We start from the raw sequence: 22,981 nt of genomic DNA on the forward strand, positions 1-22,981 counted from the left end.
AGGGCCAGGAAGGGAAGTGCCCACTGGAAAAGGGGGTACTTGGCTGCCATCCTTCAGCAGACAAGAGCTGTTGTTTCCGACATTCAAGGTCCTGTTGGAGTTGTTCCCTCTTGTCCTTTACTATACCAGATTGAGTGACATAAAAATAGCATTCCCCCTGTAGGTACAGACAAAGTCCGCCTTTTTCAGTCCTAAGATCAAGGCCCCTGGGATTCTGCAGAACCACAGCAGCTAAAGAATCAAGCTGGGATTGTGTGGTTAGTGTGGTTTGAGCAGGTTGCTGTAAGTCTCCTGGAAGTTGGAATGATATTCCCTGGTCATGGTCCCCTTGGGAGGTGAGTGCCGAATGAGGGAGGAGGGCGAAAATGAAAAAGGGAAGGTTGGCACTCGTGGTTCTGCAGTGTCCTCGTGGTCCTCAGAGACTGAAGGCAGACTGGGGGTCCCGGCCTTGGAGAAACGCAACTGGAGAGGGACTGTGGGTGTCACCGTAGGGCATGACTTGCTGCCCACTTCCCAGTCTTGGGGCTGTATAGGTGGCTGGGATGGCTCCTGGCGATCAGCCAGGAGGCAGTGCTGTGGGTGGTGACGGAAAAGGCGGACCACCTCCAGGATAGGTCTAGGACTCTTCCGCCCTCGTGGACGGCTTGGGCCTTCCCTGACGGACCATGGGATGGGTGCACACGTGAACTCACTCCACCCCTCTGACCTTTATCCTGATTGGCTCCTGTGCAGTACATAAGCTGTGTGTACTTCCTCAATAAATGAGATCCTGCTTTGACTGTCTCCCTGGCACGTCTGATTGTCCCCCGGTGAAGGAGGGCTGGGTGCGGGCCGCCAGTCGACCTTTACCTCTCTTGGCTTGTCTTGGTGGGGGCGTGCTTTCCCCCCTCTTCTCCCGCCGGTCAGGAGTGGGGGGAGGGCTAAAAACCCTGACATGTCACTGTATAAAAGGGGGGAGAAAACTGTTTTAAATGGGAGTTATAAACCCAATATGGGATGCCCTCAAGGCAGGCCGCCAAGGGAGTGGTAAGATGACCCGGTAGGGTCCAGTCCATTTTGTGGAGAGTTGAGAGGAGGAGGGGAGCTTTTTTGGGAGGCTAAAAAGTACCAGGTCGCCAGGAGACAGAGTGGGAGAAGGGGAAGAGGCAGAACTAGGCTTTGCCAGAAGAGCATCGCTGTATTGCCAAAGAAGGTTCCTAATGTATGTAAGAAGGGGCCAGAAAAGATGAGGAGCAAGGGGTAGTGGAGAATCAGAGGGTGGTGAGCTGAGCAGGGAGATAGGCCGTCCATATAGAAGCTCAAAAGGGGAAATGTTGAGTGGCTTCTTTGGGAGGGCTGTAACCTAAGAAGAGCCAAGGGAACGAGTTTAGCCCAATCTAAATGGAATTCAAGAGATAGTAGACATTGAGGGAGGCTCTTTTTGCCAAAGTGAAGGCTCTGATGAGGGCAGCAAGTTCATCTGCTGACTGGATGTATTACTGGGGAGGGGAGCCACTTCCACAACCCAGGTTAGAGAGACTAGGCATACCCTGCCTGATAACTCCCTCCTGAGGGAAGGAGGAGCCATCTGTGAACCATGTATATGTTGCCTGGAGCAAGGGGCCTTCCTGTGTGTGAGAGGGACGTGGAAGAAGCTCCTCCAGAGTTTCAGTGCATGAATGGGTAGAGATAAAAGGTGACAGAGAGGTAAGAAATGCAAGCCCTTGTAAGTGAGGTGTTCCTTTAGGTGATGAGGAGCCAGGATGGTGAGTGGGGCCCCAGAGGTGAGTTTCTTTGACTCGTTAGTGAGTAGCAGGCTACAGCCAACGTTGGTAGGCAAGGGGCCCATCCCCAAACAGCAGGGTCGAGACCATTTGATAGATAAGCCACAGGGGCAAAGGCTGTCCTCAGCATGTGTCCGAGGGCCCCTAGAGCAAATCCCCTGTTTCTCAGCCATGTAAAGGTGAAATGGGCGTGTGACATAGCTCCAGCCTGGCCTTGGCCAGGGAGATTGCTGCCTAGGGCTTTACAATGTACTATGCCAATAGAAGAAGGGAGGAGGGTTCTGGGTCCCTTGTTTGTCTAGAAGTAGGGTCTCTGGAGGAATCCAGAGCTTTTGTGGCAAGTAGAAACTGGGTGGGGGAGCAAGAGGAGCAAAGGGAAGGTTCAGAGTGGAGAAAGGAGAAAGCCTGCATATAAGGAATTTCCTTCCATTTTCCTGGGTGCTCGCCAAAGTTATGAAGATTTCATAAAATATTCAGATCAAAGGTGCCATGAGGTGGCCATTGTCCAAGTCATAGAAGGGCCATGACTGAGTGGAAAGTTGAATTAGTCATGAGCCAAACAGAGTAGGGCTAAGTGGGTGAGGAGGCAGCTGAGGGTGAGTCCGATGGGATTCTGGATTGGGAGTCCCCCATGGCAAGTTGGAGTGCTGGAGTGGCTAGAGATAAGCGTCCCCAGCTCTAGACCAACCAGAGTGAGAGGGGGACAGCAGTGAAAAGGGGTCATCAGCACATGATTCACTGGTCCTGGGGCTGAAGCCCTTCTGTACTGGGAGAAGGAAGTCATCACCCACTACTTCCCTAGTCCCAGGCTTTGCCAGCCAAGAGTCTTGGTGCCTGTGAGCTCTGTGAGGAGCTGAGAGCCAAGACTCGCCAAGGGGAAGGGATGGGAAGGTCAAGAATCTTGGTGCTGGGCCAAGATCTAATTTAACTTTGGTCTCTAAAGAGGAGACTTGTCACTGCCATCTCTAGGAAGTAGACTTGTGGGGAGGAGGGGGGGTAAGGCTAAGTCACTTACCCCAATGAGGCCAGTGTGTGGATGGAGAAGAAGGGTGCTCAGTGAATGGAAGAAGGTGTGCGGTGATTGTCCTAGGCCCTCAGGCCACGGTCCCAAAGCAGCCCAAATCCCCAGAGGGGAGAGCAAAGCTGATGGGCGAATGGGATCGAGTCATTGCACCAATTAAAGAAAATTGGCGCAGGACTAACCACACACACACCCCTGGGATAACAGCAGCAGCAAGGAGGGAGAGCAGGTATTGTGATGGGGCCAGAAAATGAGGGGGTTTCGAGACAGAAGTGAATGGGCTTGTGGTGTGAGGCGATCCCAGACAGCAGCAGACAGAATTGGAGATGGCCCTAAGGAAAGGGTGAGGATCAGGGGAGCAGTAGACAAGTCGGCATGGAAATGTATATGAGGGAAAAAGGAAAGTGTAGCCCCCAAATTTGTGAGAATGTCCCTTCCAATAAGGGGAACCAGGCACTTTGGAATGACCAAAAAGGAGTGGGTAAAAATCAGAGAGCCAAAGCACAAACAAGGCTAGGCGTCTGTAAGGCTGGTAAGGTTTACCCTCTACCCTGGTAGTAGAGGTCACAGAAGGACTAGTAGCCCCCAGAAGTCCTTGAGGACTGAATATGTAGCCCTGGTGTCTACGGGGAAGGAGACAAGCCCCCCCTGAAATACGCCAAGTTATCCTGGGTCCCCGTGGAGTGATGATAGTGATCGGGCGATGGGGACCTGGGCCTTGTCATCCTCTGCAGCCAGTCTTAAGAGTTGGAAAGGGGACCAGAGGGCCAGATGTCCAGGAGCCGATATGGACTCAGGGACAGCCAGTGACCCAATGTCCCTCATGATGGCATTTAGGACAAGGGCACGAAGGCTTGTGAGGCTTGGGACATGTATGAACCCAGGGACCCATCAGACCACGTTTAAAACAGGGTCCGGGTGTCCCAAGGGACCCTTCCACGGGGGGGGGGGGGGGGGGGGGTGGAACCAGTAGAACCAGGGACCGATGCTGAGGCCAGATGGATGGCTTGAGTGAGCATCTGATATTTCTGGCCTTCTCGTCTCTCCTGTTATACACCTTAAAGGCCACCCCCAGAACCTCAGCGTGGGGTGTTAGAGGCCCCCTCTCAAGGTACCGTAGTTTGGCTTTAATATTAGGGAAAATCTGGGAGAAAAAGTCGGTCATTAGTAGTTGTCCCCCATCTGGAGTCTCAGGGCCCAGATTAGTAAAGTGTAATAAAACCTTGATGAGGTGATCTAAAAATGCTGAAGGGCGTTCATTCTTATCTTGGATGATTTCCTGGAGCTTTTCATAATTGATAGCCTTATGGGCTGCCTTTCTAAGTCCTGCCATGTGGCAAGTAGTGAATTGGTCTCTACTCGTTATAGTAGAATTATAATCACAATTGGAGTCCTGATCAGAGACCACTTCAGTGCCAATCGGATGCACCTCATCAGCATAATTCTAGCTTACCCCCAAACTCACCTGCGATCCTCGGGCAGGAGGGTGTTAGACAAGATCATATGGACATCGTGGAAGGTCAAATCATATGACTGAGTCAGATATTGAAACTCTTTGATCTATGTGGTGGGACTTGACCCAAGCCACTTTTCTATCTGTGAAAGATCTGATAAAGAGAAAGGCACATGGACCTGGATTACACCATCTATCCCAGTCACCTTGAGTAGAGGACACAGAGATGCTGGTTGGGCAATGGCAGCCCGTGAGCCAGTGGCAGGAGGAGAGAAGGGCAGAGGGGCTGAGGGGACAGTTGCTGCGGTGGCTTCATCAGAAAGAGAATTGTGGTATGGTGGGGGCTCGTCGGCTGGGTTAAAGGAGGAGGGGTCATGGGAAGGATCTTCTGTCCCTTTGGAAGCAGGTGTAGAGGGGGTGAGAGCTAAGGGGACTTGTGAGGCAGAGCAAGAGTTGAAGAGAGGGCTTAGAATGTAGAAAGGAGAAGGCCTGATTGTATGATATCTCTTTCCATTTTCCTGAACGCGCACAACAGTTGAAAAGATCCCTGATAATATTGGAATTGGGAGTGCTGTTAAGTGGCCATTTAGAGTCATTATCCAAAGGATATTGAAGCCAGGTCTGATTGTACAAGCGGGTAAGTTTTGGAGGGGCTTAGTTTCTGGGACGAAAGAGAATTCAAAACCCAGAACCCAAATAAAAGACCACTGATAGGACGGGCATTTCCCTGGACCCGGGGTCATTTAGGTGGACCAGAAACACGGGTCTTATCTGGAATGTCCAGTAGTGGGTGTGGAGAGTGTGTTTGGCAGACTCGAGGGCCTGGTCCCACGATGGAATTTGGATTGGGGCCCAGGGATGCTCAGTGACCCTCAAAGAGGGATGTGGGCACACTGGGGAACCTGGTTCCAGCACCAAAATGAAGGGAAAGCAAGGGACAAGAGACAGATAAGCGAGAAATGAAAGATGGAGACCAGGCAGAGATACACACGAGAGTTTATTTGTCAGAGCTGAAGAATAAAGGCCAGCTCTCTATAGAGCAGAGAAAGGCAAAACAGGCTTGGGTTCTGGGACTTTTATGGGGAAGGCCCAGGAATCAGAGCCAGATGGGTCCTAATGAGGGCGGTTAGGGGTTGGGTGGGTATGAGGGAGTGGTGAGCCTTTCTCAGAAAAGCCCTTGGGCAGGAAAGCAAAACTTTTTTTCTGAAAATGGCGGTTGTCACTTAAGTTGGCCATCCAGATGCTAAGCAAGAACATTATACCTCTACTGGGAAATGTAAATCTTTTAGGATATTATTTACATTGTCAGAGTTATCAGGAATATAAACATAACACTTGGTTTTTATAATGTCACAGATGCCCCATAAGATATAGTTAAGAAGCTAAGGTCATCTGATTTTTGTAAAATGCCTTTCTATTGACATAACCTCTGTGTTTAGTAGAGATCCCTTTATTTCTGTCACTTAAGGCTAGATAAACATAGTAGCAAACAGATCAAGTCTGTCTATGTTGGAAGTTAGAAAGATTTGCAGACCTTAAATTGACTACAAAAACTTCTGTCTCTGATAGTCTCTTTTATTTTCTAAATTTGTTTTAGTTATACAGGACGGTAGAATGCACTTTGATACATCATATATAATGGAGTATAATTCCTCATTCTTCTGATTATACACGAGGTAGAATCCCACTGGTCTTACAGTTATATACATACATAAAGTAATAATGTCTAATTTGTCATACTGTCCTCCCTAGCCTCATACCCCCTCTCCCCCTTTCACTCCCCTCTACCTAATCTGAAGTAATTCTGTTCTTCCCTAACTCTTGCCCGCCATTGTGAATTAGCATCTGCATATCAGAGAAAACATTCTTTAGCTTTTGGTTTTGGGGGATTGACTTATTTTCCTTAGCATGATATTTTCCATCTCCATCCATCTACTGGCAAATACCATAATTTCATTCTTCTTTAAGGCTGAGTAATAGTCCATTATGTATATATGCCACATTTTTTTATCCATTCATCTGTTGAATGGCACCTAAGTTGATTCCATAGTTTAGCTATTGTGAGTTGAGCTTCTATATACATTAATGTGGCTGCATCAATGTAATATGCTGATTTTAAGCCCTTTGGGTATAAACCAAGGAGTGAGATAGGTGGATCAACTGATGGTTTCATCCCAGGTTTTCTGAGGAATTTCCATATTGCTTTCCGTAACGGTTGCACTGATTTGCATTCCTACCAGCAATGTATGAGTGTACCTTTTTCCCCACATCTTCGACAACATTTATTGTTGTTTGTATCCTTGATAATTGCCATTCTGACTGGGGTGAGATGAAATCTTAGAGTAGTTTTGATATGCATTTCTCCAATTGCTTAAGATGTTGAACATCTTTTCATATATTTGTTGATCAATTGTATTTCTTCTATGAAGTGTCTGTTTAGCTCCTTAGTCCATTTATTAACTGGGTTATTTGTGGGGTTGTTTGTTTGTTTGTTTTGGCGTTAACTTTTTGAGTTCTTTATATATCCTGGAGATTAGTGCTCTAAGGTGAATGTGGGAAATATTTTTTCCCAAAGTGTACTCCTTAAGTTCAAAATGCTTTTTTTTTTCTTTTCTTCTAAATGCCCAGGTAGGGCTATACTTTGGTTATAACTGTTTATGCTAGTTTTTTTTTTTAAAGCCAAGCCAATCAAATTGTTCTTGTTCCTATCTACTGTTAAAATTCAGTTCCCACAGGGGTCACTCTTAGGAAATTTGAGAGCAGCCTCTTATATATTTTAGTGCCACCTGCCAGGATAGGTCAAGATGCTTGACCATGTGGTTTCCCTTAGAAGCACCAGGGATGTCTCCCTTCTCCAATGACCCTCCTCTTTGCAGCATGTGCACTGGTCAATTTTCTGTTCTCCATGGTCTCATGGATCCCCCTGATAGGGAGGTCATGTGGCCCAGAATTGCAAAGCCCTCAGAGAAGACTCCTCTGTCCCTGGGTCCAAGCTGACTCAGAGGGCAAGAGCCAAATATTGGCTTTTTTTTTTTTCCTTGGTTCTTACTTTGTTAGCTTCAGTCTCCAAGTTTTGGTCTTAAACATCCAGAAAACTAGTTTTACCAGTATTAAAGTAAGAGGGGTGGGTTTTACCTTTAATGTTGATAACTTTATGTTATTTTACTCCTTCTATTTAATTGAGGTCAGTGTTAGTACTGGAAGTCACCTTACATTCTGTATGTCCTGCAGGTGATGGCTTATTATCTCAAATTACTCAGGTTATTATATTGAAAGGTGTACTTTTGCAAGGTATTCACAGACAATAGTTATGAAGTTTATAAGAAAAAGTTAAATGAAATTAGCAAGAATAAAAACATATTTAGTTCATATAATAACTATAAATCAAGAAACATAATTTTTATCATCCCAAGCCTTTACTTTAAACTTTAGTTTGAAGAACTCCAGCTTTGTAAAATGCTCTTCTAAGTCTTATCTTTTGAAGACTTGCATACTTGGAAGATATGAATATATCTAGTATAAAAAAAGCCAGTAACAGCACCACAATTAAATTAATGTTTTTATATTAACCAGTTTAGCTTTTAAAGAAAAATCTAGAATCTGTAATGTAGTGTGATACTCTAAAGTAATAGTTATACTAGTTTCTCTAGAGAATAAAACTTACAGACACATGAAATTATCTTGATGGATAAGAGCAGATTAATATTTGAAGAAATATTTGTTACTGCAACCCATCTAGTAATAAACTTTGGTTTATATCAGTACATTAATATTTGACCTTAGAAAAAAGCCTTAAATAACTTTAACTGATTATGCTAATTATAGCCAATTTAGTTTACATGCAAACTTTTAAAAATTTATCCTCCACAAACCTTTTGTAACTTAGACATTCTACAACTTTTTACTTTACCACACAAAGACTTTCTCATGTAGAAACATTTGTTTTTCCTTCTATTTTTCATACTAAAATATATTTCCATACCCAGAAACTTCTTATATCTTTTTCCTAGCTATTGACCCCTTTTGAAATTCACATTCTGAAACAATCTTTATGAAATTCTTAATTTAGACAAATTACTCCACTTTAATAAGATGAAATATTTTGTTTTCAGAGTACTTTAATTGAAACTCAACTGAAGCATTTTGTACCCTTTGTATATAAAATTATACCTGATAGAATCTTAACTCTTAGTAACTTTCTTTTTAGTGAAAACACAGAAACAAATCAATCTTAAACCTTTTTTTTTATTTGCCCACCAGTGAAAACACACGTAATGTTTAAGTATATTACTTTATGTAATATAAGTCACGAGTACTTGATTTTAAATTTAGCAGTTGATGTTTTAGCACTTTAACTTTGTAAATTAATCAAATGTCTCCTCTAACATTTATGAGAATAAGATTAATTTATTAGAATAAATGAATTCATTTATGAAGATTAATCTTATTTATGTTAAATCTAATTTACTCATTTTAACTGTAAAAACCAAGATATCAGACAAGTACAGTTAATAGCCAGCTCTTCCCTATTGAATAAAAATCCTAGAAGCAATGGATATTACATTCTAGACATTTAAAAAAAAAAAAAAACAATATTCTGTGAATTGTATGACCACCTAGAAAAACTTGTGAGTTAGTAATTTAAAAGACATATTTACTCTCATTTGTTTACCTAATTTAAATTGAATCTTTTTTAAGTCATAAGATATTTGGAGCCATTTCTCATTGAAATTTTAATTTATGAGCACTCATTTATCTATGCAATTTTAATATCATGTACATGATATATGACATTAGCGTATATATAGACTCAACAATATGATGCACAGGTATGCACACTACATAAAACAGACAGAAAGCAATGATCTTGTAGCTGTTTGTAGGTAGCTCTCCATAAGGAGAAAATGCTACAGATGTTTATTAAAGCTTCTATTAGATTTAACTTGTTAGAAATTAAAATAGAGCCTGTAAGACTTTTACATTATGACTTAAGTATAGGGCAGAACTGTTCAGTGAAATTAAAGGTTCATGTGGCCACTTGTTCTCGATGGCTATTAGATTTATTCTTCAAATCACCATGTCTATGTCCTTTTTTTGTGAAGGGAGATTTTTCCATTGTATTTGAGAGCTAACCTCTGAAAATTGGCCTCTGAAGAAAAACGGAATGTAAAAAAAAAAAAATAAATAAAACTCCATAGTTAGATAAAATAAGACTGATTAGAAAAGTATATTCATTTAAGCTACAGGATCAAATGTGAATTCACCATAAAACCATGAGCTCAAACATATAGAATTAAAAAATAACACTTCTGAAAAAAAAAGTCACAGCCATAATTGCTCTAGTGAAGGAGTATGCAGAACTTTTTATCAGATCAGGGTTCAGTTTTTTTGCTCAGATTAGAGTCAGTTCAGATATACAAAGAATGACAGAGTCCTGAAATCCTCAGGTGAAGAAAGATTCTCAAGGTATAGAAGACTTGTATATATGAGATAATTTCATTTTTCCTCCTTGTTTTTAAGGAGGAACTTGTTAAGAGAGCAGGGTTGTAGAGTGAGAGAGCAGATATGATGGTCAGCCATTTAGGTCCCACAGTGACTTGAATCTAAAAGTGACACCTTTTTCTTTTCCTTTAGTCTCAAATCAGTCCTCTGCAAGCTTTTAAGCTCTGTAAGCATCTGCAATTTACATTTCAAATGCAAGCCTTGGAGAGATGGAGACCTGGCAGAAACTAAGAAAGGAAGCTGCTGTTTTGAGCAAAACCTCGTGCACAGGGATTTTTAATCATTTTAAAATTTTCCCAGTTGGTAATCAGGCCAGGTTTGGATACAGAAAATTATGAGACATCATCTTCCATTAATACTTTTGAGGACAAGGCTCCCTTCTGAACAACGACATGGAAATGAACAACAGGAAGAGAACAGATGCAACAAGGAACTGTCTCTCTGTCTAGGAGACATCTCCCCAATGCTGGAGCCTCTAGCTCCTGGAGCCTTTAGTGGTCAGCAGTTTTTGCCCCTCCTTCCCTGTATGACCTCTGGATTTAACTGCTGCCTCACCAGTCTGGTCATAACCCATGTACTTTTTCATGTGTGGCCATGATAAAGATGCAAGCCCCCGGATTATCCACTTTTACCATGTGGTTTCTAATACCAGAGAGAACACAGGGCCGGTTTTGTAATGAATCTTGATCTGTTGGTTTTGAGCCTCCCATTAGATAATAAATTTGGGGAGTGGGATTTGGGTCTCACTTAGAATGGAGGATCATAGTTGAGTCTAATTTACATTTTTGGCACAGTTTGTTTTTCTTTAAAAAACAAGGTCTGAGAAGTCCTTAGGCTGCACATAGGAATCTTGGACTATGTCCTCCCTTTTTACAGAACAGGCTAAGCTGTAGAATGGTATTAAAATTTATATTCCCCTCTGATGACTGTGATTCTCTATCAGAGTTTGTGTTGAGACTGTGCTTGACAGCAGAACACTGGGGGTAAGGAGTTGATACTTGCCATGGGCCAAAAGAATCTTCAGAGGGCTGAGGGTATAACTCTTCCGCACAGAAACAATGGGAATCCCTACAGGCCTGTAAAGGCTTAATATGCAAACAAAGGGAATCCAGGAATTTCCTTAGGAACCACTCCCTGTCCTTGGTCAACCCTAGAGTCCTCTGATCAGCGAGGTGAGGGGAGTGCTCAGGAGGAGTGCAGTATGGCTCATCTGGAGGTATATGTTACTGGGGCTTTTGTTCAGCACCTTTTGTTGGACGAGGTGCCACAAGATACCCCATAAGGGCAGTTGGGAAAGGAGTTCAGGGAAAAAGTCTTCAAGATTCACCAGGGAGTGGCCCCAGCCAGAATTTCACAGTAATTCCAATCCTTTGTCTGTCTCCATGCATCTAAAGGCAGACTGGGATCAGTGACACTGTGCACTCAGGCCAGATAGACTCTGAGCCCAAATAGGATAGTGAGAAATGGCTTTGGCTGAACCCAACATGCCTGACCCACAGGATAGGTGACCAGAAGTGACCTAGGCTGTGAATCCTGCCACCCAAGTCTTGTAGAACAGCCGCTTGCACTAACTACATTTATTTAGCCAACAGGTGCCCATTATTGGCCTCCAGAAAGAAAGAAAGAGACAGAAAGGCGCAACTCAGAAAGATGTGGAGTGCAGAGGAGCTTACCTCAGTAAAGATTTCAGACCAGCCTCCATCTGACACCCGTCTTAAAAATCAGGATCAGTCCCATTCCTCGTGTGGAAGATTGAATACTTGAGTAATGCCGAGGCAAGAGCAAAAAGGTTTTATTTAAGGATGAGAGAGAGAGACTTTTGGAGAGGAGGTGGTTCCAAGCTGGTGCACCAAGGGAGTGGGGGTGTCCTGCCCCTTCATAGATTTCAGGTTTCCTTTCGTCCCATGCCCCCTCCTTCCATTCCACCTATTTGGTCCCAAAAGGACAGGAAGAGAGCCAACCATGGGGTGCCTCTTCCTGTTTTCCTTATCTGTCTGAAAAGGAAGAAAAGGAACCACCCACGGGGTATTCATTGACAACTCCTTGCTGGAAGGAACAATTTCCTGGAGGCAGTGACCTTGGCAACAGGTGTGGGAAGAGGGAAGTGCTCTGGATGTATTAGCATTTTACTTCCTTTTGAGTTGGCGCCCATCTTCCTGACCCAATCATTCCTTACCTACACTGACCATGCTTTTGCTCAGGTCTCAATAGCACAGTTGTGACAATCAAGGAGATCTGAGTATGACCTGGGTTCAGATGAGATTAATGTTCACATATTTGATATCAGTTAGAGGACACTGGAGCTTTCGGGAGGAAAGAGACATCACATCTGGTGTTTGCTTTGAGATAATCCGGAATAAAACCAGTGGGTGTGTGAATAACTGGGCAGAGTAGGTACAGGGGTGTTTATGGCACTAGTTTCATTATTTGAAGGGCATGTTTGAAATTTTTCATAGTAAAAAGTTTAAAAAAAAGTTGGACCCAGGTGGTTCTTAAGTATAGTGGCATGAAATGTGCATGGTGTCATGTTGTGTTTTACACACAAATGGCATCACAGGTAATGTCATTAGTGACGCTCACTGAAATCTTCCATTAAGTGATCATTTCTTCTCTTTTGGGCCATTCTTGATGAACCCAGCCTAATTCCATTTTAAGATTGGGAGCCATCTCGTCACAAAGTCATGAAAAGTTAATTTCTGTTTTACTGTAAATAACTGCGATTTCTAAACCTGTTTGAATGCCTGCCCATGTCTTGAACTCACTCGTGCCTGGCTCCCCGTGACCAGATAACAACTCTCTCTGAAACCTCAGTGGCACCTCATAAATTCTGATGTTGGGATCTAAATTTATTCCCTACCTTGAAATATTAAGCCATGTAGATCATTAACCTACTATCTGCCTTTGTATTGTGCTTGTCAAAATCCTGTTATCTGTAAGTTCTTAAGACACCCCCGCCTTTGCAACTTTTTGTGCAAAAAAAAATATGCTTCTAGAGAGCTGGGGGACTGTTCTGTAGCCCAGGATTTTTGGGAGAGACAGTCCTGGCCAGAATTACAAGCTTGCTTTAATTTTATTTAAAATTGGAGTTGGTGGTCTTTCCACTGCATCTTGGTTTAACATTCTAACCAACTCTGCTCCTGTTGTTGAACCCATGAGGCAAAGACCACCGACTCTAATTTAAACCAAATTAAAGCAAGCTTATATTGTGTACACAAGAGAGCTGATCAGCGACTGCTTCACCCAAACGCTGGGCCAGAGGACACTGTCTGGTCTCAGCACAAGGGAGGTTTTTATAACACAAATAGGTACAAAGGCAGGTGTCTTGGGAACTTACAGCTAACAGGGTTCTGGCAAGCATAATACAAGGGCAGAGGGCAGGTTAATGATTGTAAGGTCAGGCAGTGGGCGACCAAAAGGAGGAAGTTCAAAAAGGCTGCTGAACGAGGCTTTATAGAGATTTCTCTCCTGGGTGAGACCCTCAGACCAACAGGATAGGTCTGAGGAGAAGCGCAGGGGGATCGACCAGACTGGAATTTTTATTAGGCTTAGGGCAGGAAGGGAGGCCTGGGACAGGAAAAGGGGTTTTTATAATCCCTTGTCCTACTGAGGTTGGGGGCGGCGGGGCTGGCTAAGATCCAGGATTGGCCAGGAGACCCTGCTGATTGACAGGTGGTTCCATCAATGCCTGATTGGTGTTTCTTTTGTGAGCTTGGGTTGCTTGGTGCTTTGTTCCTCAGCTACCTTCATTGGCATGACGTACATGGCTTAATATTTCTAGGTAGTGAGTAAATTTAGTTTCCAACATCAGAATTTATGAGGAGCCGCTGAGGTTTTGGGGAAGGTTGCTATCTGATCAAGGAGAGCCAGGCATGGGTGAGTTCAGAGCATGGGCAGGAATTCCAAACAAGCTTAAACATCAGAGTTGGTCAGGCCAAAAACACATCTTAGCATTTTATAGAATAACAGAAATGAACTTTTCATGACTTTGTGACAAGATGGCTCCCAATCTTAAAATGGAATTAGGCTGTGTTCATCACTGTAACACTTTCCTGCTGTGGTGGGCAGTATTCAGTTACTGTAACAACAAATACCTGAGATAAGCAACTTGAGAAGAGGGAAGGTTTATTTTGGCCCACAGTTTCGGAGGTTTCAATTGGTCCTGCTGCTTTGGGGCTGATCTGTGCAGCCTGGAGAGGCACATTGTCATGGCGGGAGCCTATGGCAGAGAAAGCCTATTAACAAATCACAACCAGGAAAAGACAAGAGATTCTGGGGTCCCAACATCCCCTTCTAGGTCACACTCCTAACTTCCTTCCACCAGGCCACACCTCTTGAAAGTTCCACAGCCTCCCAGTAGCACTACCCTGGGGAACACCTTCCACACAGAGGCGTCTGGGGAAACATCTAGATCCAACCTATTGATACCGCTGGTTATCGGTGAGTCCTGCTTCCCCACATGTTGAAGTCTGAACATTATAGAAGCACGCCGAGGCAAGAAAATAAAGCAGGGTTTTTTTAATTATTATTTATTTAAAAAGGGGTAACATAGACTTCTCCCAGGAGGGAGAAGGGGGCCACAGCTGGTATCCTGGTATCCCAAGAAGCCAGGTGTTCTGCCCTTTTATGTCCTGGCTTCCTTTGTTCTCCTGCCCTCTTCCCCTTATCTTTCCCCTTCTTATCTTTCTTCTTCCTGTGTGACTAGGCCCAGGAATGCTCCGTGGGGTGGCCCAAAGGTGGGAAACCAGAGGGCTGGAGGGGGAAGGGCAGGATGGAGCAGCCCAGGACATATTAATACTTCTAGCTCCCTGTAGGGAGGGGCAATTCCTGGGACAGGCTGGCAACAGGTTGGAGCAGGGGCAGGTTCTGGATAAGGGTGGAGGAAGGGCTCTGAAGGAATTAACATTCCAATCCCTCAGGGACAGTCTCCAACTTCCTGGACTCACTCAAAATTGGCCTGACTCCATCTGACCTGACTCGATTTACCTAGGTAGGATTCTCTAGTGGCCCTGTGAGGGGACAGGGCCTTACAGTCTCTCTTCTACACCCAGGAAAAGCAGAGGAGGCCGGGAGGAGAGGGGAGACGTGCCTGAGGCTGCCCTGGAGGGTGGGATCCAAGAGATGGAGGGAAGGAAATAGCTCAGACCCTTCACACGTGGCCTGAGGAACCCTGTGGGTGACTGGGCTTGACCTCATGGGGAGGTTGGGGGGTGGGGGGCTGTGTGCATCCAGCAGGATGAATGAAGCCGCTTGGCTGGCAAGACAAAAGCCATCAATGATTAGCCTAGAGCCACAGGCAGGAATCCAGCAGGAGGCTGGAGGATCCTGGCCCCAAGTGCCCTAGGAATGGCCTTCTCCCACCTCTTTCTAGAAAATTCCCAAGTGAGAACCACTTCTAAGCAGCCTGACCCCACCCTAAGGTCAGACCTGGGTCTCTCTATTCCTCTTGGGTATTAACTGTGTGAGCCTGGGCACATTCTTCCCCTTTGGTCCTCATTTTCCTAATCTGTCAAATGGGCTGATGATATTTTGCTTGCAATGCTCAGAGGAGAAATGACAACGCCGTGTTCTCTCCACACCTTATCAGGTAGGGTCTTTTGCCATCCTTATTCCACAGAGGGGGAAACTGAGGCACAGAGAGGTAAAGTAATTTGCTGAGCTGGCAAGGGGTGGGGTAAGGACAGGTGCTGTCAACCTGGCCTTGCTCTAACTTAGGACACCAGGGGGTAGAGGTGGGGCACAGGTCATCTGGAAGACCTGCCCCTTCTGAGACCATAGTTTCCCTAGAAAAACCCATTACTCTGTTGGAAAGATGACATTCCCAGCCTGGGGTGGCTGTAGAGATTCCAGGGCTGGGGAATCCAGGAGGACTTGCAAAGGAGGCACGGCTTGGTCGGGCTTCCAAGCTGGAACCTGTCAGATGAAAAGAGGGAGGGGAGGCTTACAGTCTGGGGGAGCCTGGGAGGCCTGGGGTGGGACTGGAAACGCTGCTCCCGTGCTTGGCCCTCCGTGGGTCTTCCACATCCTCCCACTTCTGTATGCAGAGCCAGCGGGGACAGGCAGCGGGTCCTGCCATGCTGCCTCCCCAAGGGCCAAGATGAGGACAGATATTGGCACCTGTTTTCTGGGCCTGGGTTTCCTGTTGGGTAGCCAGTAGTTGCAGTGACCCAGCCTTGGGATGTGTCTTGGTACCAGGAGACAGCATCATTGTCCCCAGAAAATCTGCTACTGTGGCAGCTCACAGGCAACACCATCATCTTTCTCCAGATCTTTCTCCTGGACATGGAAAAGACAAAGAGTTGGGGACCAGAGACCCAGAGGCAACAAGAGCTCTTCTTGCCCCCAGGGTGGGTACCAATTCAGTCCTGGGAAGAGAGTCAAGGCCCCTGGGCTCACCCCAAAGATCATGTTGTTTTGCACACTTACTGTTGGGTTTAGAAAATTTGAGAATGCAATTGAGACCATAGGTGCCTGGGACACCCGGATCTGACCTATGTCTTCCCTCCCAGGGTTCTTCAGCCCCCGGGAAGCACCCCAGCTCTCCCTCTGGCCCACTCTATGTCACACCCTCCACCATCACCCCTACTCCCTGCTGCTTAGCAGCTGCTGCTTCATCTCCTCGGCTGTCCAGGTGAGAAAGAAGGCATGAGCATATCCTGGGGCAGGATGGAGAGCACTGCGCTGGGGGTCCAAAGCCCTGACACCACCCCTAGTTAGCCATGTGACCTGGGTTAGTTCTCGGGCCTCTCTGGGCCTCAGGGACCAGTTGTCAAAGGCAACTTCTTTCAGATCAGTCTTGATTCTTGAGAAGGTTCATTTTACAGATGGAAACCGAGGCAGCTCTCTGTGGCCACTTGACCTGGAGCACTGGGATGTGGAGCCCTGTGCAGGCAGGGGCCAGGGAGGGTATTGGGGGAACTTTCTGCATCTCCCCCACTCTCTCCAGAATCGATTCTCTTCAGGGCCCAAAGTTCATGGTTGATCTCCATCTGCGCACCAGTCACCACCAGCAGTCAATGTGCCTGTCATTCTCTGCCCGTTTTCACCCAGATGAGTCATGGATTTGTGTCTCTTTCTGTCCTTATGCCACAAGTCTTCATGGAAGCTTCTAGCACCTGGTAGTCAACTTGGGAGGTGACTCTGAGGTGCGACCACTCTGCTTGGGCCCACCAGCCTTTGAGTCAGAACACCCTAGGGTACCTGCTTGTCCCTTCTCAGCTAAGTGACCTCAGCAGGTGACCTCTCCTCCCAGATTTCTACCCCAGCAGTCTCTGGTGAGCCTGAGGAAGATCCGCATCTGGCACAGAACAGGTGCACAGCAAGTGTCGCTCCTCTCAACTCCTAGGGGCAACTGTAAAAGGCGAGGCAGCGCCTTTGGTGGTGCAGAGTTAATTACAAGGCCAGATTCTGACTGTGCTTTACCTACTAGGTGACCCTGTGAGCAATATTTCCCCTCCAGGAGCCTCCGTTTGCTCCCCTGTGGAATGGTATGGCAATGCCTATCTCAAGGGGCAATGGTGAGGGATAAACAAGGACTTGGGGGTGCGTGACACACAGTTAGAAGGTTCAGAATTGATTTTCTCTTAACATTTGCCCAGTTGACCGGGAGGGCCACATGCCTGTGTTTGTCTCTCAGCAGAGAAATTAATCATTCATTCAACATTTTCTGAGCTGCTACTAGGTTCCAGGTACTGTTCAACAGCAAACAAAATATACACCATTCTGTTCACATGGAGTTCACATTCTGGTGCAGGTACAGGCAAAAATAAGAAATGACAATGCATCTTGGGCGTAGAAGGAGGGAGCCCATAGGACTACGGGAGACAGGGTGCAGGTCATGCACCGTCCTCTAGCCTGGGCAGTCAGGAAGACCTGGAGGAGGTGATGTTTTAACTGAAGTGGGAAAGATGAGCTGAAATTACCCAGGTGGAGGTGGTAGTGAAGACGCATGTCCTGAAAAGAGAACAGTGTCAACAGTGACCTTGGGACAAGACCAGGAAAGACTTGCATAGAATTTTGGCTTGGAGTTGGACTTCTCAAAGGTAACTATTAACATGTTAGTGCCTAGGGCTACCTTTTTTTTTTTTTTCTGGTACCAGGGATTGAACCCAGGGACACTTAACCACTGAGTCATGTCCCCAGCCATTTTTATATATTTTTAGACACAGGGTCTAGCTGAGTTGCTTAGGGCCTCGCTAAATTGCTGAGGCTGGCTTTGAACTCACAATCCTCCTGCTTCAGCCTCCTAAGCTGCTAGGATTACAGGTGAGCTCCACTGCGCCCAGCTGCAAGTCTATAGTCTATTATTTGTTTTCTGCTTTTTCCCTGTTTCTCATCCCTGGGTTACTTACACATTGTTTAGGATTCCATTTTGATTTATTTATCTCTTTGTATACTTCATTGGTAGTTGCTCTGGATATTACAATATACAAAGGTGATAAATCACCATCACTAGTATCACCATTTTACCATCTTACCACTCCATCATCACTTCCCCAAAGATACCTTTACTTTCCCCTTGTTTGTAGAACTTCCTTTACCCAGTCTTTAAGGGTAGCTGCTAGTGACAGATTCCTTTAACTTTCCTTCATCTGAGAATATCTTCATTTCTTCCTCATTCCTGCATGATAGATCAGCTAGATTTGGAAGTTATAGTTGATAGTTGTTTTCTCTCAGCACATAAAAATTTGGTATTACTTCCTTCTACTTCTATGCTTTCAGATGAGAAGTCCACTGTCAGTTTGTTTGTTTGTTTTTCCCTCTGTAGGCCATTACTCCCTGGCTGCTCTTGAATATTTTTTTTCTCTTTTTTAGAAGTTTAACTTGGATGGATCTTTAAATGAGTTTCTTGGATTTTATCTTGATTGGAGCTCTCTCACCTTCTTGAATTTATGGGTTCGTATACTAAATAAAATTTTGGATGTTTTTAGCCATTAGATATGTCCTTGATGACTCCCAACCACTCAAAATTAATGCTATTTCCATTTTGCAACAGCTGAAAGCAATGCAGAGTCAGTAGAAACCATTCTGCATTCTGATCTTCTCCCAGGCTGGCAGTGTGCAATAGGGGACCCTAGCCATGGTGGGCAGCAGCAGTGAGTCACAGCTCCCCGTCAGCCACGGGGCTGTGAAGGTACCGATCCTGCAGTAGGAGTCTGTGTCGCTTCGCTATGCTGTTCAATAGATCAGGTGTGATACATTTTTTACTTAAAATATTTTCAAATCATGATGGGCTTGTCAGGATGTAATCCCACAGATCAAGGAGCATGTGTATTTGAGTGCTCTTTCGGCACCACTCTCCCTTCTTCCCTTGAGAATTCCAATAACACAAATGCTGATATTTTGTTTTTGCCCCCATAGTTCCCTGAGGCTCTATCCCTTTTTCTTTTTCTTTTAGTTCCAATTGGGTGAATTCTATTACTCTATCCTTGAGTTCATTAACTCTATCCTCTGTCATCTCCACTCTGTTATTAAACTCATTCAATGAATTTTTTAGTTCTGTTAGTTTAATTTTCTGTTGCTACCATAGACTTGTCGTAACAAGTCTGAACTTGTTATCTTAAAACAACACAGACAGACTGTGTGACTCTTCCATAGTTAAGAATTCCAGCACAGGTTTCACGGGGCTAATATTAAACTGTCAGTAGTGCTACATTCCCTCCTGAGAGCCCTGGGGGAGAATCAGTTTCCTAACTGTTCAAGCTTCTAGAAGCTTCCCATAGTCTTTGGCTCATGGCCCCCTTCCTCCACCTTCAAAGTCAACAATGCTGTATCTCTCTGAGCATTCTTCCATAGTCACTTCTCTCTCTGACGAAAGTTGAGAAAGAGTCTCTTCTTTTAAGGGTCTGTATTATTAGATGGATGACATGAAGATAATCTAGGCCAATCTCTTCATCTCAAGGCATTTTTTCTAGGCAAAGCAACATATTTACAGAGTCCAGGGGATTGGGACGTAGACATCTTTGAGGATCATTATTCTGCCCAACACATATCATATTTTTTATTTCTATAATTTCCACTTGAAAATATACTTTTTATTAATACACTTTATTTTTAAAGATAGTTTTAGGTTTATAGAAAAACTGAGTGGCTAGTCCCAAGAGTTTCTCATTCCATCCTCACCCCCATTTCCCCTAGTATTAATATCTTACACCACAGTAACACTTTTTGTTACAGTTGACTCAGATTTCCTTCATCTGTTCCCCCTCCTGGATACAAGGTGACTGCTCTACTCCATGAGTGCACCCTGGATAGAAAGAAGGCAGAAGATGGAGGGGAAGACTGAGCAGAAGACCAGCCAACCCGCCATGTCTACTCTTTTTTTCTCCTCTAGCAGGAATACGATGGCATTCCAGAAACCCCAGCCAGGGCACCTCTGCTTTTCTCTTATTAACCTTTTACCCAACAACTTCTAGCAGCACAGGAGCCTGTGCAAGAGTGAGTGCCTGGGGAGGGGTGGTGGGTGGGCGTCAGACAAGTGCTTTGCTGCTTTGTACAAAATCTGGTTCTGCAGTAATGAGAGGATGGAAGGATTGGGGCAGATGGCAATGTCTAGCCCAAAACCTAATTATCTAGACAGCCTAACACTCCTGTTCACTAGCTGAGGATTCTCTCCCACTAGATGAATCTAGATGGGGAACTTGACTTTGAGATTGCTTAGTAAATGCTGAGTCAGAAATAAGAATCAACTGGGAACAGTGACAGCTGATTATTACTGTGTGCTTACTGTGTGTGTGTGTGTGTGTGTGTGTGTGTGTGTGTGTGTGTGTGTGTGTGTCTGTGAGAAAGACAGAGAGAGACTCAGGAAGCAAAGTTCAAAAGTTAAGGTCCCCACAGAAGATTCCTATAAAAGTGTTATTGCTCAGAAGCTCTCAAACACACCTAGTGATCACCAAAATCCAGTCCCCTCTCCTTACCAGGCACACTTTCCAGCCTCCCTTGTAGTTAAGTTTTGCTCCGTGACTAAATTCTCTTAATTGGAAGTGATTGGTGTCACTCTGGTCCTGGCCAAGAATCCTCCCATGCCACTCCTCATGCTCTCTCTTCCTGCTCTTCAGCTAAAGTGACCCAACAATAGAGTCATCTTGGGATCCATGTGCTGAAACTGGCAGACTGGAAGGCAGACTGTGTCCCTGAGTGGGCTGTGGAGCAGAGTACCCACCCACCCCTGTTGGAGCGTTCACCCTGGAATGTTCCATGGGATAAACACACTGTCTGTTGTGTTCACGTGTTTGCGTGATGGGCCTATTTATAAAAGTTGATTAATACACCCTGACCATGACTCCAGCAATTTAGTTGAGCCTTCAAATGCAAACAGTGTCTCTTCTCCCAACTCTCTGTCAAATTTTGGGAGGCATGGCTCATTTTAGTCCCCAGCTATTGGGAAAGAACAGGCCTGGAGACAAATAGACAAGGAGCCCTGAGGGTGGATTCCTGAGCTTTGGCTCAGGCCATACTGAGGAGCTCAGGTTTAGATGACCTTGGGCTGTGGAGGGCCTGCTGACACACTGGAGAGAACATGCCTGGGACTCCTGAGAATTCAGCAAATGCTGGTATCCTACCCAAGTTCCTCAACAGATGCCAAAAACTCATCGTGAGCAGACATGTCTCTGTCAACCACATGGCGGGGCATCCAGTGTGATTCAAAGAAATAGATGGGAAGGCTCTGCTGCAAAAAGCCTGCTCTAGTCACGGAGAATGTGCAGAAGCCAAAGCTTGTAGATGAACTGTCACTCTGCACAGCAAACCTTCAAGGATCAGCTCCTACGCAATGCAGGGTGAGATGGAGAGAGATGAATGCTGGCCAGCAGCAAAAATCTAACTTGGCAACGAAAACTCATCTAACAACAGAGAGTAGTTTTGGTTGCCAGGAGCTGGTGGTGGGGGACTTCGGAGTTAGAGTTTGTTGGGCACAGAGTTTCACTTGGGGAAAGTGAAAAAGTTCTGGAGTAGATGGAGGTGACAGTCACACAATAAACAATGTGAAAGGACTTAATGCTACTGAATTGCACACTTAAGAAGGTTAAATGGTCCATTCTATGATATATATATATATATATATATATATATTTGGCATACAACTAAAAATAAAAATTTTAAAAATGTAAAAACCTTACTCAGCAGTGAGAAGCTGCTGAGGCACACTGAAGTAATGTTAAAACCATGTTGAGACAAAGAAGACAGATAGCACTGTACAATATGGTAGCTGCTAGTCACATGAGGTTGTCCAAATTTAAGTAAAATCATACAGAATAAAAATGTCATGTTTTAGCCAGGCAAGGTGGTGCACGCCTATAATCCAAGCAGCTTGGGAGGCTGAGGCAGGAGGATCATGAGTTCAAAGGCAGCCTCAGCAAAATCAAGGCACTAAGCAACTCAGTGAGACCCTGTATCTAAATAAAATACAAAATAGGGCTGGGGATGTGGCTCAGAGGCTGAGTGTCCCTGAGTTCAATCCCCGGTACCCCCCCCCCCGCAAAAAAAAAATGTCACATCTTCATCCACACTAACCACATTTAAGGGTTGAATATGTGACCCGTAGGTGCTATACTAGTCAGTCTAGATATGGAATATTTCTATCATGCCAGAAATTTCTTCGGGGCAGCACTCTTCTAGGATTAATCTATGGGGATAGAAATCTGGACCATGATCACCTCTTGGGAAAGTGTTTGACTGGAAAGGGACAATAGGGGACTTTCTACATAGGTGTGCAGGAAGAAAACTTTCCCACTGCCCTCTGAGGATCTTTGGCTGGACCTGGGAATAAAGTTGACACAGATTAACAGAAGAAAAGTATATAAATGTAATAAATGACACAAGTGCTCAGAAGGAAATGAAGACCCAAAGAAGTGGCAAAAATTAAGTTGTACGAGAGAAGCAATTAATGGGAGAATAGCTCTGCAGTAGGAAGGCTCCTTTCCTCCTGGTACAAGGAGGACAGCTTTTACAGGGGCGTTTTCTCTCCAGCTTTCAGGAAGGAAGGGGGAGGTCAGAAAGCTCTTCTTGCACCTGCTGTTTCTCAAATGCCTTCAGCTCCAAACAAGTGACATATTTCAGGGTGGTAAACTCTACCACCTTAATTTATAGTACTCTGCATCTTGCTTGGGTGTTGGTTAAAACAGCATACGTGATTTTTGCAACTCACTAATCTGTACACTTAAGATCAGTTCATTTTATTATGTTAATTAATAAAGACAATAGTCATCTCCCACAATAGGCAGTAGGCGATGGACAATGTTCCACTTA

At 44.9% G+C, this 22,981-nt stretch overlaps 1 long non-coding RNA gene across 4 annotated transcripts; it reads left to right on the forward strand.

Moving 5' to 3' along the window:
- Positions 1–987: 987 nt before the first annotated feature.
- LOC143395745 (uncharacterized) lies at positions 988–21,742 on the forward strand. 4 transcript variants are annotated; one of them, XR_013155383.1, is made up of 6 exons: positions 993–1,039; positions 4,773–4,874; positions 16,004–16,083; positions 16,246–16,367; positions 19,956–20,173; positions 20,794–21,742. It is a non-coding gene; the product is annotated as an uncharacterized LOC143395745 (long non-coding RNA). The 4 variants fall into 4 exon arrangements; XR_013155384.1 differs by lacking the exon at positions 20,794–21,742 and having other exon boundaries at positions 988–1,026; positions 19,956–20,420; XR_013155382.1 differs by lacking the exon at positions 20,794–21,742 and having other exon boundaries at positions 19,956–20,420.
- The last annotated feature ends 1,239 nt before the right edge of the window (positions 21,743–22,981 follow it).

This window comes from Callospermophilus lateralis, chromosome 3, assembly GCF_048772815.1.
Source record: "Callospermophilus lateralis isolate mCalLat2 chromosome 3, mCalLat2.hap1, whole genome shotgun sequence".
NCBI classification, from domain to species: Eukaryota; Metazoa; Chordata; class Mammalia; order Rodentia; family Sciuridae; genus Callospermophilus; species Callospermophilus lateralis.